This window comes from Channa argus, chromosome 9, assembly GCF_033026475.1.
Source record: "Channa argus isolate prfri chromosome 9, Channa argus male v1.0, whole genome shotgun sequence".
Taxonomy (NCBI): Eukaryota; Metazoa; Chordata; class Actinopteri; order Anabantiformes; family Channidae; genus Channa; species Channa argus.
This window is the reverse complement of record NC_090205.1, coordinates 25,080,815-25,095,102: the sequence shown is the minus strand read 5'-3', so window position 1 is coordinate 25,095,102 and position 14,288 is coordinate 25,080,815. Positions and strand designations below refer to the sequence as shown.

At 39.9% G+C, this 14,288-nt stretch overlaps 1 protein-coding gene across 6 annotated transcripts in view; it reads left to right on the top strand.

Moving 5' to 3' along the window:
- The window catches only part of mlphb (melanophilin b), a 49,032-nt gene that overhangs the window by 289 nt on the left and 34,455 nt on the right, over positions 1-14,288 (top strand). For 5 of the 6 annotated variants that reach the window (XM_067516846.1, XM_067516845.1, XM_067516843.1 and 2 more), the window contains exon 1: positions 11,510-11,664. The gene's annotated coding sequence lies outside the window, so the exon portion shown is untranslated. Of the gene's footprint in view, positions 1-73; positions 204-11,509; positions 11,665-14,288 lie in introns of those variants that run through there. The other variant, XM_067516842.1, reaches the window with a different exon arrangement.

Here is a 14,288-nt window from a genome sequence, read left to right as displayed (position 1 = left end):
TTGGTCTTTTGGTTTATCCCATGAGTTCAGGGTCGTCACAGCTCATCATTGTCTGTGTGTTGATTTGGCACAGTTTTACGCCGGATGCCTTCCTGATGCAACCCTCCCCAATTTCTTCTGGGCTTGGACCAGTTCTGCACAGCTAGGGGATGAGAATGGGCTGTTAGGGGTTCAGTGTTTTGTCCAGTGACACACATCCATATGTAAGTAAAGTGACGTTTAATTTCTTAAGTCATCAGAATGTCATTTTTAATGAATTTGTGTACTTTCACAGAGGGACAGTGTAGCTGTTTCCTCCTGATCCAAGTATTTGTGCTGAGCTGAACAGCTTCTGGTGATAGGTTCATATTTAGTGTTCAGACATGAAACTGGTATGAGACATCTCATCTAATTCTTATCCAAGAAGATGGATAAGCATCGTTTCCAAAATGTAAAAATTTCCTTTAAAGTTCGAGATGAGGAAAGCAGTCAGTCAAGCAAAACTCTCTGTCCTTCAGGCTTCATCCGAAGCTTCAAAGCTCAGCATTTCAACATCTGGGGAAGTTACAGACAAACACTAACACGTTTGCTAAAGTGGGAGGAACAGTTTTCTATTTCTGCACTGTGGGAGGCTCCCATCTACCTCTGTTCTGGTCATATAACGTCTTTTGTTTTGGCATGTTTGTGAAATAAACACTGGCAACCATTATTGGAACAACGTGGATGTTTGAGGGGGGTGACAATTCTTGATTTTGTTAAGTGCATCTCAGCCGAGAAGCTGAATTTAAAAGACACAACTGTTAATAAACTATTATAGAAATATTCCATTAAATAAATAGAATAAATCACAGTGTTTCAGTGATGAATGAGAATAATAGCGGGGAAATGATGTAATTCCAGGCTAAAAGAGTGTAAATACTCAAATACAAAATGCTCTTTTTATGATGTAAAGTATAACAAGTGAAGATCTCACCTAAGCCTTGTCCATACAACACAAATTTAGCTCGGTAAGAAATGGAGGACTTTTGAAAGGCAAACGCTAATAGGAAGCAGGCGAGTGGAACAGCTGGGAAAGGAGAAAAAAAGCAAAAGAAGAACTGTTTTAGGCCCACAAGGGGTTATAAAATGAAAATGTGTTCCACACATGAGGAACACAGCTGCATACCATCCTTCAACAATCCTATTTCTCTTGTTTCCCTCACTCTTATTGGGATTAAACACTGAGACTCTGATATAACACCAAGCTGTGCAGATGACATCACACTGATGTGGTTATTCGGTTTCCAACGTGGATCTTAATCTGTTCAATTCAGACTCTGCAGAATTAAATTAATAATAAATTATAAAAAAAATGGCTTTAGTGTTAACCATCTCCTTCTTGTTTCGATGCATTTAACGTTTTTGAAAGGTGCTTCACAATCTTTAGTGAAAGATTTCAATTTGAAGAAACAATGATCTCAGACAGCACTAAACGAGCCGGTCAGCCTTTGAATGAAAACATCAGGTCTTTCCTTCCACCTCTGGTTGACGGCCAACTCAGACAAGGTTATGTCATTATCCATGGCTCAAATATCATAAGCAGGATTTTAATAAAGCACATTCAGTTGTCAGTCAGTCGAAATCTGTCAGACTGTTGTGTTTTATTAGCGATGGTGTCTGATGTACTATACTGTCCATATGTTTTATGTGAAGTAAGCTTATACTTTAAAGACTCCGCCTCAATTATTATTTCCCACGTCCGAACTCTATCTTCAACAATTGTGTAACTATGCATCTGTGTCGAACAGATCAGCACCAACACTTACACAAGACATTTAACGTTTATGCATCTGTGCTCAGGGCTTTGATTTGCTTGTTAGAATTACTAATGCTCTAGAAAATGCAAACTGTTAAATGTGAAGGAACAACTGATCACTGTCCAAGTGTCTTTATTGAATTTCACTCATGTGTTTTAAAGAAGATTTGAGTAAAGGAGCTGACTAACATGGCCAGTCACATGACGCACACTTATTTCCACAGTCATTTTGGGTTTGGAAAGCCATCGTGGAATATTTCACTCGTAGTTTTCCCATGGCCAACCTCAGGCTCCTGTTGCACCTCTTCCTACATACCACACCTACTTGGGAGGTACCCTCAAAACTAGGAGCAGAAACTGTAAAGTCCTAATGAAAATGTAACTTGTGGTTTTGATATCTCAAGGGTTCATGTAGTTTTTTTTTTTTTTTTAAATACAAAAAGTAGCTGCAGCTTTTTGGCTCACCACAAACAAGGCAGGCACCGAATGTCTTTCCAACACTTAACTGTTGCTGTAACTCACATCTGGATGCATCACATCTCCCTCTCACCCTGCCAAGAGCAGCCACACAGCCCCCCCCCCCCCCCCCCCCCCCCCCCCCACCACCACCACCACCACCACCACCACCTCCGCCTCCAAAGCTTTTCTGAGTCACCAATCTGACTGAACAATGCCCACCATTGAACTCTCAATGGGTGTCTTTAATTGACAGCTGCACTCTATTATTGTTGTTGCCAGTAGCCATGGCTACTCCACAATAAATTATATACATGCATTCTCATGAATTAAAATATATAGCAGCCAGATACAAACGGATCTGGTCTGACTCTGTCTAGTGTCGCTAAGCTGTCCTGAAAAGGCCCTTCAGAGCTGCAGATATTTAGAGGCTGACTCATGTTGTCTATCCCACCAATGCTTCATGAGTGGTATTTACCTTGGGAAGTTATAATTACCATGATTCGGATAAATGAGTTGGATTGCATGACATCTGGGAATAATTTTTGCTCATCAGGCTTTCAGTTATTTTCTGCCGTCTTGCTTGATGTCACGTACTGTGCTGACAGTGTTCAACACTGTACAGCACGGCTTCAAGGTTGGACTGATATGTTTAAAACTGATGAGAGATGCAAATCTGCTTAATTAAATGTTTAGGAATCTCAAACTATTGTGGTTAAGTGCGAAATATGTTGTGTTCTCCAGTTTTATGTTTAACTACTGTTCATAAATGCTGAACCAGCTTGTGTAAAGAGTTTTCAGCCAAACACGGCTCGTTTAAAAAGAGCATCCAACTTGCTGTGATGAACCAAAAAATGACATTTGCCTTTACACTCAGTGCTGCATTTTCTTATTGATCTGCCACTAGGAGGGTGCTTAGATTGCAGGTTTAGGGGTAAATGGTAAAATGGCCACTTATATAGCACTTTTATCCAAACACGCTTTACCCATTCACCCATTCAGACACCGATGGCTGTGGCTTCCATGCAAGGTGCTCACCTGACCCACCGGGAGTAACTTGGGGTTCAGTGTCTTTCCCAAGGACACTTAAACACGTAGCCAGGATCGGGGATCAAACCACTGACCCTGTGTTCCATGGATGAACTGAGCTACAGCTGCCCCCTGGTCACCGTCCAATTTGGATAAATGGAGTTGAGTGATTGAACCTTGGCCTCTCAGCGTCATATAGATAGATGGAGTCTTGGCATGCACGCTGTTTGAGTGCACGCCAAGACTAATTTATGCTTCCTCTCTTCCCTGATTCCAGATGTTTCGGTTGCGGTCAAAAAACATCTTACTTTACTGTGTGAACTTTAACTTTAGTGCTGCTGTTTTCTTCGGATGATCCAACAGCAAATAGCAAACAGCTTCAGTTTCTGTTATAGAACCAACTGTGTTTTAAAACGGACATAAAACCTTTGTTAACAATAGACCAAATAGCAATCAATCACGTGCTTGGTCCCATAATAGTAACAGTCTCCTTGAGAATCACCAATTTGCAGCTTAGCACAGTGGACAGACGCTCTTATGTTACATGTTGGATCCCTCTCATTTTCTTCTGTATGTGAAGGGAGGTGACTGTTTGCTGACTTGTTAGCTGTAACAGATGGAAGATCATTGCTGACAGGTTTGTTTTAGTATCTTCTGGTCTATGGGGATGGAAAATGTTTATTGCATCAGTCATATTAAAGGGGTAAAACAAATGGATCTATGTTTTAAAGCAAAGGAAACACACCTACTGTACCAGGACCTTTGCAGTTCACAAATTAAAATGTAATTTTGTTTTACTGCATGCTGTACTAGAACAAACAGAACCAGGGGGGTCTGTTTTCCCCCTTTTCCACTTATTTTGACAATCTGGGTAATTGTAGAGATTTTGTCGTTTCACTCAGATGGTTTCACTGAATGTAAAGAAGAGAATTTAAGTCCCATTTGCATTGTACCTAAAGGCAGAGAGGGTCCATCTCATATTACGTTTGCCCTTACTGATGCAAAAACACCTATTCCAGACTGTATGATACTGCTTATTTTCATAGTTTAGTTAAAAAGAAAATGTTACTCAGCTTTCAGATTGTTGTAGAACTTGTTATAAATGTCTACACAGGATTCATCAAGTTTGTATATTTTATGTATGGGTCAATCCACCCTTGAAACTAAACTACAAAATATATCTTTTAGCAATGCGCTGACACCTCTGCAACATCATTTTTAGTTTATTTGTCAGCAAAAAGAAAACTGTTTTGATCCTACACCACTATGGTTTGGGTTTGATCCGGTTTAATCACAAACACGCCTTGGTTTAGGGAACAACTGTGGTTCTGAATAAACGAAACCAACATTGAAGGAAACAGGAATTAAACAGTTTGTTTGTCAAAGTATTTTTTTTTTTTTCTCCAGTACAGGAGTTTCTGCTTATTGGACACTTGAGCCCAAGTGAACATACCATGAATAATCAAATAATAAAAATATAAAATAGAATAAAGCTGAAGAGTTAGTTTCAGTTTTTCCAGTGTGCTGCAGCAAGTCTTTATAATAAGCCTTTGTCACTTGATCCAAACATCACTACTATAAGAAAAAAGCATTGATGGTGAGCAGTGCCCAGCTGGAAGTGTGAAAGGAAATTTCTTTTTTTTTAGCATAAATCTTCCATCGCTTAAAATAGGGGATTCCAATAAAACTGCTGGCTCTTTAATTCCTATTAAAAACACACAAAGAACCTTTTGAGTGCAAAATACCTAGAGTATCTCTGTACCAGTCCACAGTCTTACTTTGCCTTTAGTGACTCAAATACTCTGTAATGATTAAAAAAAGTCAGTGATTCCCACCATGAAACACCACAACAATGCAAGATTTTGGACTTTTTGACAAACCCAAAACCCTTTCAAGCATTCACACATTAACAGCATAAACACAGTGATGGTCTTTAGCTGTGTAGAGAGGCTGGTTTTGTAAAGTCGGGTGTGGGGACGACTATTTCCTGATGTTATGGCTTTGTCACAGCACTGAAAACAGGCCCTTTTCCTGCTTTCCAGTGATTACATGGGAGGAAGGCTAACAATCCAATGATAAACCTGGAAGAGATAATCAGCAATTCCATGTCTAAAACCAATGCTTATATGAGAAAGGGCCTTATCTTCCAGCTGCCAAAGACATCAGGCAAGAGAAGAGATGCCAAAACCACATGAGCGGTCAAGAGTAAACTGTTGTTGATACAATTAGTGGTTACTTTAAATTCTTTCATTCATTCTTTTTTAAATGTTTCCTATGAAGGCCCTAGTGCTCTTTATGTCACTACCCTTCGTTTCGCATCTAACCTATGAAATCCCACAATCAGCAGCAAGAATGATTTAACTGAAGGTGCTATGTGTGTGTTCAGTGTGTGTAAACCAACAGAGGGAGTTTTTGTATCACACTGCTAAGAGATCCCTTGCACATGTCCATCCATCCATTATGTGTTACCGCTCATCCTGTTTAGGGTTGAAAGGTTGTGGAGTTGAACCCGGGCATCACTGGCGAGAAACAGGGTACACATGTCTCCAGTCTATCTGAGGGCCACCGCAGAGACACACTCACATTCACTTCTATTTGCTTTTAAATGTTTCAATGGCGCTGCCCCATTATACTTTTCTGAGCTCCCGCACCCAAAGGCTCCACCACAGTTGCTCAGATCAGCTGACCTGCTGCTCCTGAGTGTTCCAAAAACTCAGCATAAGTTTAGAGGGGAACAAGCTTTTGTGGTGGGAGCTCTGAAACTGTGGAATGAGCCTCTTTTGCATATTAGACATGCTTGACTGTTTTCAAATCCACTTCTTTTCACTGGCATCTGACACAGTCTGAGCTGTTGGCATTATTTTTTATCTCTATTATTTGATGTTATCTGTTTTATTGGGGTATTGTATACTTTTTGTGATGTTTTTACCTGTACAGCACTTTGATCATCCTAGTTGTTTTAAAGTGCTTCACAAGTAAAGTTGCTAGTTGCAAGTTACATTCGCACCTACAGGCAATTTAGAGTCACCAATTGACAAAACATGCACGTCTTCGGACTGTGGGAGGAAACCGGATCACCTGGAGGAAACAAGCCCTGTGGAGACCATGCAAACCCTGCACAGAAAGAGTTCGGTCAGCCGGGGACGCAAACCTGCAACTTTATAGCTGCGTGGCGGCAGCTAGAAAGTTGCAATGATGAGATTATGTTCTTGTTTATGCAAAGGGTTACTCAAACTCAAGAAAAATTTAAGATTTGACAAACAGTGAATGCAATAATTCATTTATGTTAAAATAAAAATCAATTCAAGTAATTTAAGTCAAAATGAACACTGAAAGATTAGCTAGTCTATACTTAGCAGCACTAGCCAGGTTTGGATTCATTAGATTTGCTAAGTTCACGTCAACACATCTGTGTGTTAGCACAACGTAAATAACAGTTTCTACGATGCAGAAAGTTTTGGTGACGATGGACAAATGGAGAAATGTGGAACATGAAATTTAGCAGGTACAGCGGAGGAATCAGAGGAGCAAAGAGAATTAGGAAACAGGAACATAGGGCCCAATCTTCCGTAACTGGTGTAAACAAAATCAGAGGTAATAAGTTCCAATACATCTTAATGGCCCCTTTGAAGACCTCTCTTTGACGGAAAAAACAAAACCCTTCCCCCGCACTAAATGCCATGCTGACACCCACCACCTATGTAAACACAGCTTTATATTTTAGTTTCAAAATTGATGATGACAGGACACCTCCAACTGCGAGCAAGGCCCATTTGCTACATCAGTGAACGAGGGGAGGCGTCATATCTATGAGCCTAGAGAAGCTTTATTTTTGTGAAGTCTGGACAAAGCAGGAGCAGGAGGCTGGAGGGGAAATACTACTGTATGTGACCAGGTGCCATTCATGAGTACATTCCTGAGTGCTGAGTGCATCAAAAAAGACTTGCTGTCGTGTGTGTGTGTGTGTGTGTGTGTGTGTGTGTGTGTATGTGCAAACTAATAATGTTTGTCATCTTACAGTACAGAACATATAGGTTTAACTCTTTGAAATAAGGGAGGAGCAAACAGCCTATGATGACAAACATGCTTATTGAGCACTGAAAAAATTCCAAAATCAAACACAATTTATGGCATTTGTTAAACTGGCAGTAAGTTTGTTGCAACACTTTGTGATACATCTTCTTTTTCATACCCTCTGTCTTAACGCACCATAAAAAGCTCTGTTTGAGGAATTCTGTAGGTCAGCACAGTCAGAGTGGAAATCAAACATGCAAACCGGTTGTTCGTGTGCTGTCCAGGAGTTTTAACCACACTAGCTTGTTTGCACTGGGTGTTATCCAAGATAGAAATAGGAAGAATTCAATGCAAACACAGAGCAGGAGATAACAACAGGGACTGACTGAGCCGGAGCCAAGCCTTTGTTGTACTGTTTATCTCACACAACTTTCAACTGGGGCTTTGTTTCAGAGGGTTCTAATCCAATAACTTTCCTCCAAGTTCCCATTCAACATCTCAGACCAAAAACCTTTAAGTATTTTAAATGTCTTCCAAGTCGAAACTGAAATGTGAAAACAGTGTTTACTTGAGAGGTACATGCAAGATAATGCTTGTGTCGGTGGTGTAAATTATTTAAGTACTTTTACTGAAGTACTGTACCTAAGTGCAGTAAATAAATAAGTTTCATATATCTCTGCTTTATTTGAGCATTACTGTTTTCTGCTCTACTTCACCTTATATGCATTTCACAAAGTTTGTACTTTTACTACAAATCAGAATCAGATAACTTGTAATTTTAAGAGTGCGATAAGGTGTAAAGTTGTAAATGTCACACACTATCCAGCAGTAAGAAAGAAAATTCAAATTATAATTAAACTTATTAAATTCTAATTAAAATCATTATTGAGAACATGTGATCATCAAAACAGTGTGAAAAGTCAATAAATATAATCCAAAAATACAATATTCATGGATGTGAAATAAACCATTCTGCATGTGTTTTTGAAAGTTTTATTTTACAGTACCAATTTGAATGTAGGACTTTTCCTCGTAAGAGAGTACTTCTACTGTGTGGTACTTTATTTAGGTAAATGATTTTAGACCTTGTTCTCCCAATGAAAATATTAGAAGATAGCCCAAGAATTAAAAGTGCTATTAAGAGAAGTCAAGACAGTCTGCTGCTGAGGGCCCAGTTCCTCTTAGTCACTTTCATGTCGTAAGTGGCTAATGACATTGATATTTTTCTGATAAACACAAAAAGCATTTAAATTAACAACGTTTAAAAAAGAGCTGAATGGTACTTTTCCTCAACACGAGGCCAAAACAGAGAGACAATCATTCAGACTCACAATCACACATCGCAGTCACCGATTAAATTTAGTAAGTTACTTTGGTCACAGCAGACATTGTAAAAACATCCCCCTTGTTTACCCCAGTTTTGCCTCTCATACATTAAATTACCATCTCTCCGAGCTGTACCCTGCCTCTGATACAGTAGCTGGGATAGGCTCCAGCCCCCCGAGACCCTAAACAGGATGAGAGGTTAAGATAATGGATGGATGGATAATTGAAGAGTCTTCTTTATTACACCAACATAGGGTCCCGACGATCTGACTCCGGACTCTGTTCACCCTCACCTGTCGGCCCTCCCTTCCCCAGTGCCACCCAATCACACACTGTCCCTGTGGGTTCTCATACTCGCATTCTCCCTGTCTCTCTCTCTGTGTCTAACTCTTTTTCATTTCCCAACCAATCTCAGGTGTTTGTGTTTACCTGATTGTTTTTCTGCCTCTCTCGTGTTCACTCACCTGCTATTTCTACCCCAAGCTGGATTCACTCACTGCCAGGTCCCTGCCGTCTCCTTCCTGAAGAACTCCCTGCTTGGTTTCCATTTTTTTTCAAGGTTGTTAGTCTGGAGGTTTGCTTGGTGTTTTGTCCCCAGCTCTGTTCCGTCTCCTTTTCACTAGTTTCAGCTCACAATTGATTCCTTAGTTTATATGGTCACACTCATGCTTAGATTTTGCTTTAAGTCTCCAGTCTTTTTTTTTTTCTTATTTCTTTACATTCACAATCACTGTGGTGTGTCTGTATCCCCCAACTTATATTCTTGTGTTTTTAAGTTTGGATTTATTGTTGGTCTGAGCTTCTTGTATGATGCTTTTTTCTGTCCTCATAACAGGGATTATGTTACCTTCTTTATTGCACTCAGGTTCCCCATATTCACCCAAATCCTGACAATAGGGCTTTTCTTTTTTAACACTTCAGTACCTTGCTGACTGGCAAAGTAGCAACAGAACATTTCCTATATTGTCTTTTCCTGACACCACTTAATCCCTGGAACCATCAGCAAGCAGATCCAACAATCAACCGTTAATGTCAAACCCCTGCCTCATCCTGCCGTCTCTCCACCATTACACCTGCTCCTGTTGGTCCAGTTGGGGAGTGTGCATGTTGTTTTCCCATGGTCACTGATCTTTAAGCTTGTTTCTCACTGAATAAGACAAAGTCGCCTGTTTCATCTCAGCTCTCATGGGACAGACTGGGAAATTGCACAGGGGGACAGACAGTGTCCCACATCTGTCAAATGTTTCAAAGCCCGTTGATCACACAGCTCCAGAAGGGAAACCAGCATATCTGCATATAGAGTTCAGGTTTCTTTAAATGTTCCTGTTGCATTTAATGGTTCCTTTTGTCTGTCTCTCACAGCAAGGTGCAAGAAGCAACTGCACTAGCAGTAGTCACTGGCCAAGGAACTATCGTTAGTGTGGACACTGTCACACCCTCCCATCCTCAGCAGTATGCTCAGCTAAGATTCCTGACCTCTCCAGTGTCCCCTGTTGCCAAACCACATATATTCCCTGTCTGCCCCTGAGGCCAAAGTCTAAAGCCCCAGTCTCCCTGCAGTGTTCTAGGCTCACGTGAATGGAGATCTCTAAGCTGAACAAACATCTTTGTCTACCTACACAACATCCTTTTTTCCCCCTGAGACCAACTAAGAACAATTTTAGCAAATGACTGTTATTCTCATGGTTGTTGACCAAATCCCCCACTGGCAAAATTACCATCAATTCCATCTGCACAAGCTCCTGAGAGCTAGATTCTTGGTGTCTGTCCTCATGTAAAACATGAAAAAAAAGTACTGTACATATACAGTATGTTATGCAATGCATAGCCATTGTAGCAAACATAAGTCACCCAGTATTTAAACACAAAAGGAGATGGTTGGGGTGACTGGATTCTTTAACCAAGCGGAGGACTTTTCCACAGGAGACTGGAGTTAGTCAACCATAGAACAACTTGTCACTTTGTTGTAGCAAGTCATGTGATTTGAGTCATGTGCCATCTCAGTGAATTAAAGCGAAACCCCATAATTTTAACACTTAACCTAACGCAGTTCACGACCTAACGCCAAACTTCACTGTTTAACCTAAATGGCCAAAAAATGCTGAACGAAAATGAGACGACTTGTTGCTTATAGTCTGAGGGACATTAATTTACCTCTTGATTGTAGAAGGTGTTTTGCAGCCTCAGACATGCTAAAACCAATAGCCAGATTTCCCAGACATCAGATTCACCCACCGCCCCCACCCCCCCCCCTCTCCCACTTACTCTCCATTGCCTCAACACCTCCCTACTATATTATACCAGTGTATTTACATTTCACTATTGCTGTTTTGTCTGCTGTCCTGTTTCAGCAATAGCTGTACAGAAGTGTTTTTCCATCCTGCCTGTTTTTTTTGTTTTCATCTCACACCTGAATAAAGGTTTGAACTTTCACACACTATAAGCAGAATTCTTTGCCTAGTGGTTTTTAAGATGTGTATTGAATTTAAAGTTTGCTTTTTAAATACCAAAAGGTCATTTCAGTGAACAGGATACTGCCCCGACTACCAGCTCTGGGTTTATTGGGGCTAACAGTAAAACAAGCATTGTTTTATGAAAAAAAATGTCCTAAAACACAAGAATGCAAAATGCCAGGTAATGAAGGTGTCAGTTGATTGTGCTGAGGACCTGAATCCACTGCTCTCTCAATTAAAACAGAACCCCATGACATGTGACTGGTAAGTCCAAGTGGCCTCTACAAAACCTCATGATCACAGCACATGTGCCAAATGTCCAAGCGTTAAATTGCCCCAAAATAACAGCATCCAACCATTAATCCGTGAATTTCTTGACATACTTTAATGGCACACTAATAATAACAGGCTAAACAGGCGCAAAGCACACAGTGTGACCCTCTGAAAGTCAAGTGTAGGAAGGCGGAGAGGAGGCTTGTCTCCCTGCCTTTCTTCCTCCTGGTTAACCAGACATGTGATAAGCATTGCTGTCTGCTACTTAGTTTGCCCTACACTCAGACTGGTCTGTCTTCAGAGGAAATACTGCCGAAGGGCTACTCAGTCCACACAGAGGTAAGTCAGATTTCCATATGTCATTTTGTTCGTTTCATACATACATACATACAAACTCATGACTATGATTCCTCCAAAATGTCCATAAGGACGTAATTTATGTATTTTGCAGTTTTTTTGGCTATTTCTTAATAGTTTTTATTTCAATGTTTGGAATAAAACCCACTGAAAAGGAAGCCAACAGCTGTCACTTTTAAAACTCCATATTATTTGAATAAAGTAAAACCAAAAAAAAAAAAAAAAAAGGCTTTTATCCACTTTATCCATAACTTATGAAACAAATCCCACTTTGTGTCTCCACCTGTAATCTAGCCAAACCTTCCCTTGCAAACACAAGGGGTCCTTTAAATGTGCACCTGTTGAAATCTGTGTTCATTATCACTGCATTTAAGGGAGAATATGCTTTATAGATCACACACACTACACCATTAAGACATTGAAGGTATTATTGAAGGTAAAGTGTTTGTTTTCTCACTGTAACGCTCCCTTAATACAACACAGTGAGATGACGTGGTGCTCACACCCACTAAGCAAATATATAGGGTTTGGATACTGCTTGGTGTGGTGTAATAATTTCACTGTAAGAAAGTTACAAGTTGTATTTTGTGTACTGTAGGTGGCTCGTGTGATGAGCTACTAAAGTTTTTTAAAGATTCATCTTGTTTCTCTGTCAAACTGCTTGTTTTTTTACCATCGGTTGCAGAAACAGAAATTAGATTAGGTTACTCGGTCATTTGAGTGCAATGCTCAGCCAGTGGAAAACAGGATAATTATGCAATGTTCCTGACCTTTCCTTTGCTTCTCCCTCATTTTGTTTAAGTGCATTTCAATGGCATTGGTCATATGAGAAGGTCTCTGTACATATGTGCATCACTGTCAGCTGGAGTGTAGTCACCATATGCTCTGAATCCATTGTATTATATAACTGAGACATGGGAAATAGTTGGGTAGGCTCCATTTAACAGAGACTCAGTCCAGTGCCTCAGCAATGCAATGGTTGAATTGTGCCAAATTTTTTCAGATCACAAGACAGATGCATGTGTCAGAGCGATTTTGAGCACTTTCCTTGGTCCTAGATCATTACCAGTATTCTCTTCTCTTTAACATTTTTTGTTGTTGATGTTTTTGTTAAAAACAGCAAAATTCTTACTTTGAGCATCTGGTTCATCACCTTGAGAATGATTTGCAAACACAAGGCAGCATTTCCATATAGAGAGTAATTAGACTATAAGGCTCTGTTCCCATAAAGAAGCTGCATCAGTCATTTCTTCAAATGTTTGAGGTGACAGAAATTTACGGCTTGCTGACCAGCCACTTGTGGCAGTAGATTATTTTTCTACTTTTTGCATTTTGTTCATTGTTTCTTGTTGCAAATAAGAAATGCTTTGACACAGATTGGGTCTCAGCATGTTGTTTACCAAAGGCAATTGAAATCTGGCTGCTGATGAAACACACAAATTTCATCAGCAAAATTAACTACAGATTAGTGACAGCAGCTGTTTGATATATTGCAATTAACATGAATGGTAACAAAAAAGTTATGTTCTTATTTGTTGCATAGTCTGCATGGTGTTTACTATCCCCTTTAGTTGGTTTTGAATCAAGCCATTCAATGGCTATTACCAGTTGTTATCAGTACCATAGATATAGAGAGTCATGTTACAACATGCCATGTTTGCTGTTAGTGGACCTGGGCACCAATTTGTAAAGTATGTGGTCTGTTTACCTGGGCCTGCTATAGTGATTAGAATGGCCACACTGAAAAAACACAAAAGGACGTTTAACTCGTTCAAATTTGATTTGCATGAGAAGTACAAGGGACCTTGAAATATTAAATCTTATCGGCAAGAAACGGTATTGGAGGAAAAAAATAGAAAAACAACGCACAATAATTTAGAACAGGTTTCCAGTGGCTCAGTGCAAGATGTGCTACTTCACAAGCCAGCAAACTGCCAGAGTACTGTCATACTCACAACGATATGGCAGCACTGACCTACCGTGACCACGGTTTTTCAAAATCACCTCAGAAAGTCCCGACACAGCCGCCAGCTCCAGAAAGGTAGCGGCATACGTTTAGACAAAAAAACTATTTAAGGCAGAGACACACTGAGGAAACTCGGTGCTGCAACACCTCCTGATACCTTCAACAAAGATTGCAGCCAAAGGCAACATAGTTTCATAGCTACAGTCTGCACCTGCGTTAAAAGGAGGGAAAGTGAAAGACCTCCAGCTGATACATCAACTGGAAACAAAGTAGATTTCTTTCACCATCTTTACACCACTCTCCATAAATACAGTCACTTAATTAAATTGTTAGTTAAAGTAACAATATTTCAAAATGGTGTCTCTTACGTTATGTATGCGTTATCAAATGTCACTGAGGCATTTGAGGATTTTATTTACCACATTATATCACAATGATGCCAGTAGGTAGTTGGTGAACAACATTGTGGGCTGATAACAACTGGAAACTCTCCATTTAAATGTGCTGACTATTTCACTTACTTGTCGTATATGTAAATCATGGTTCATAGATCTTAAATATATGAAATCCAGTGTAACAGATTTTTCATTATTTATCTGGTGCAGTCCTTTATGCTTTAGGTTTCCTCTTCCTTTTGTAG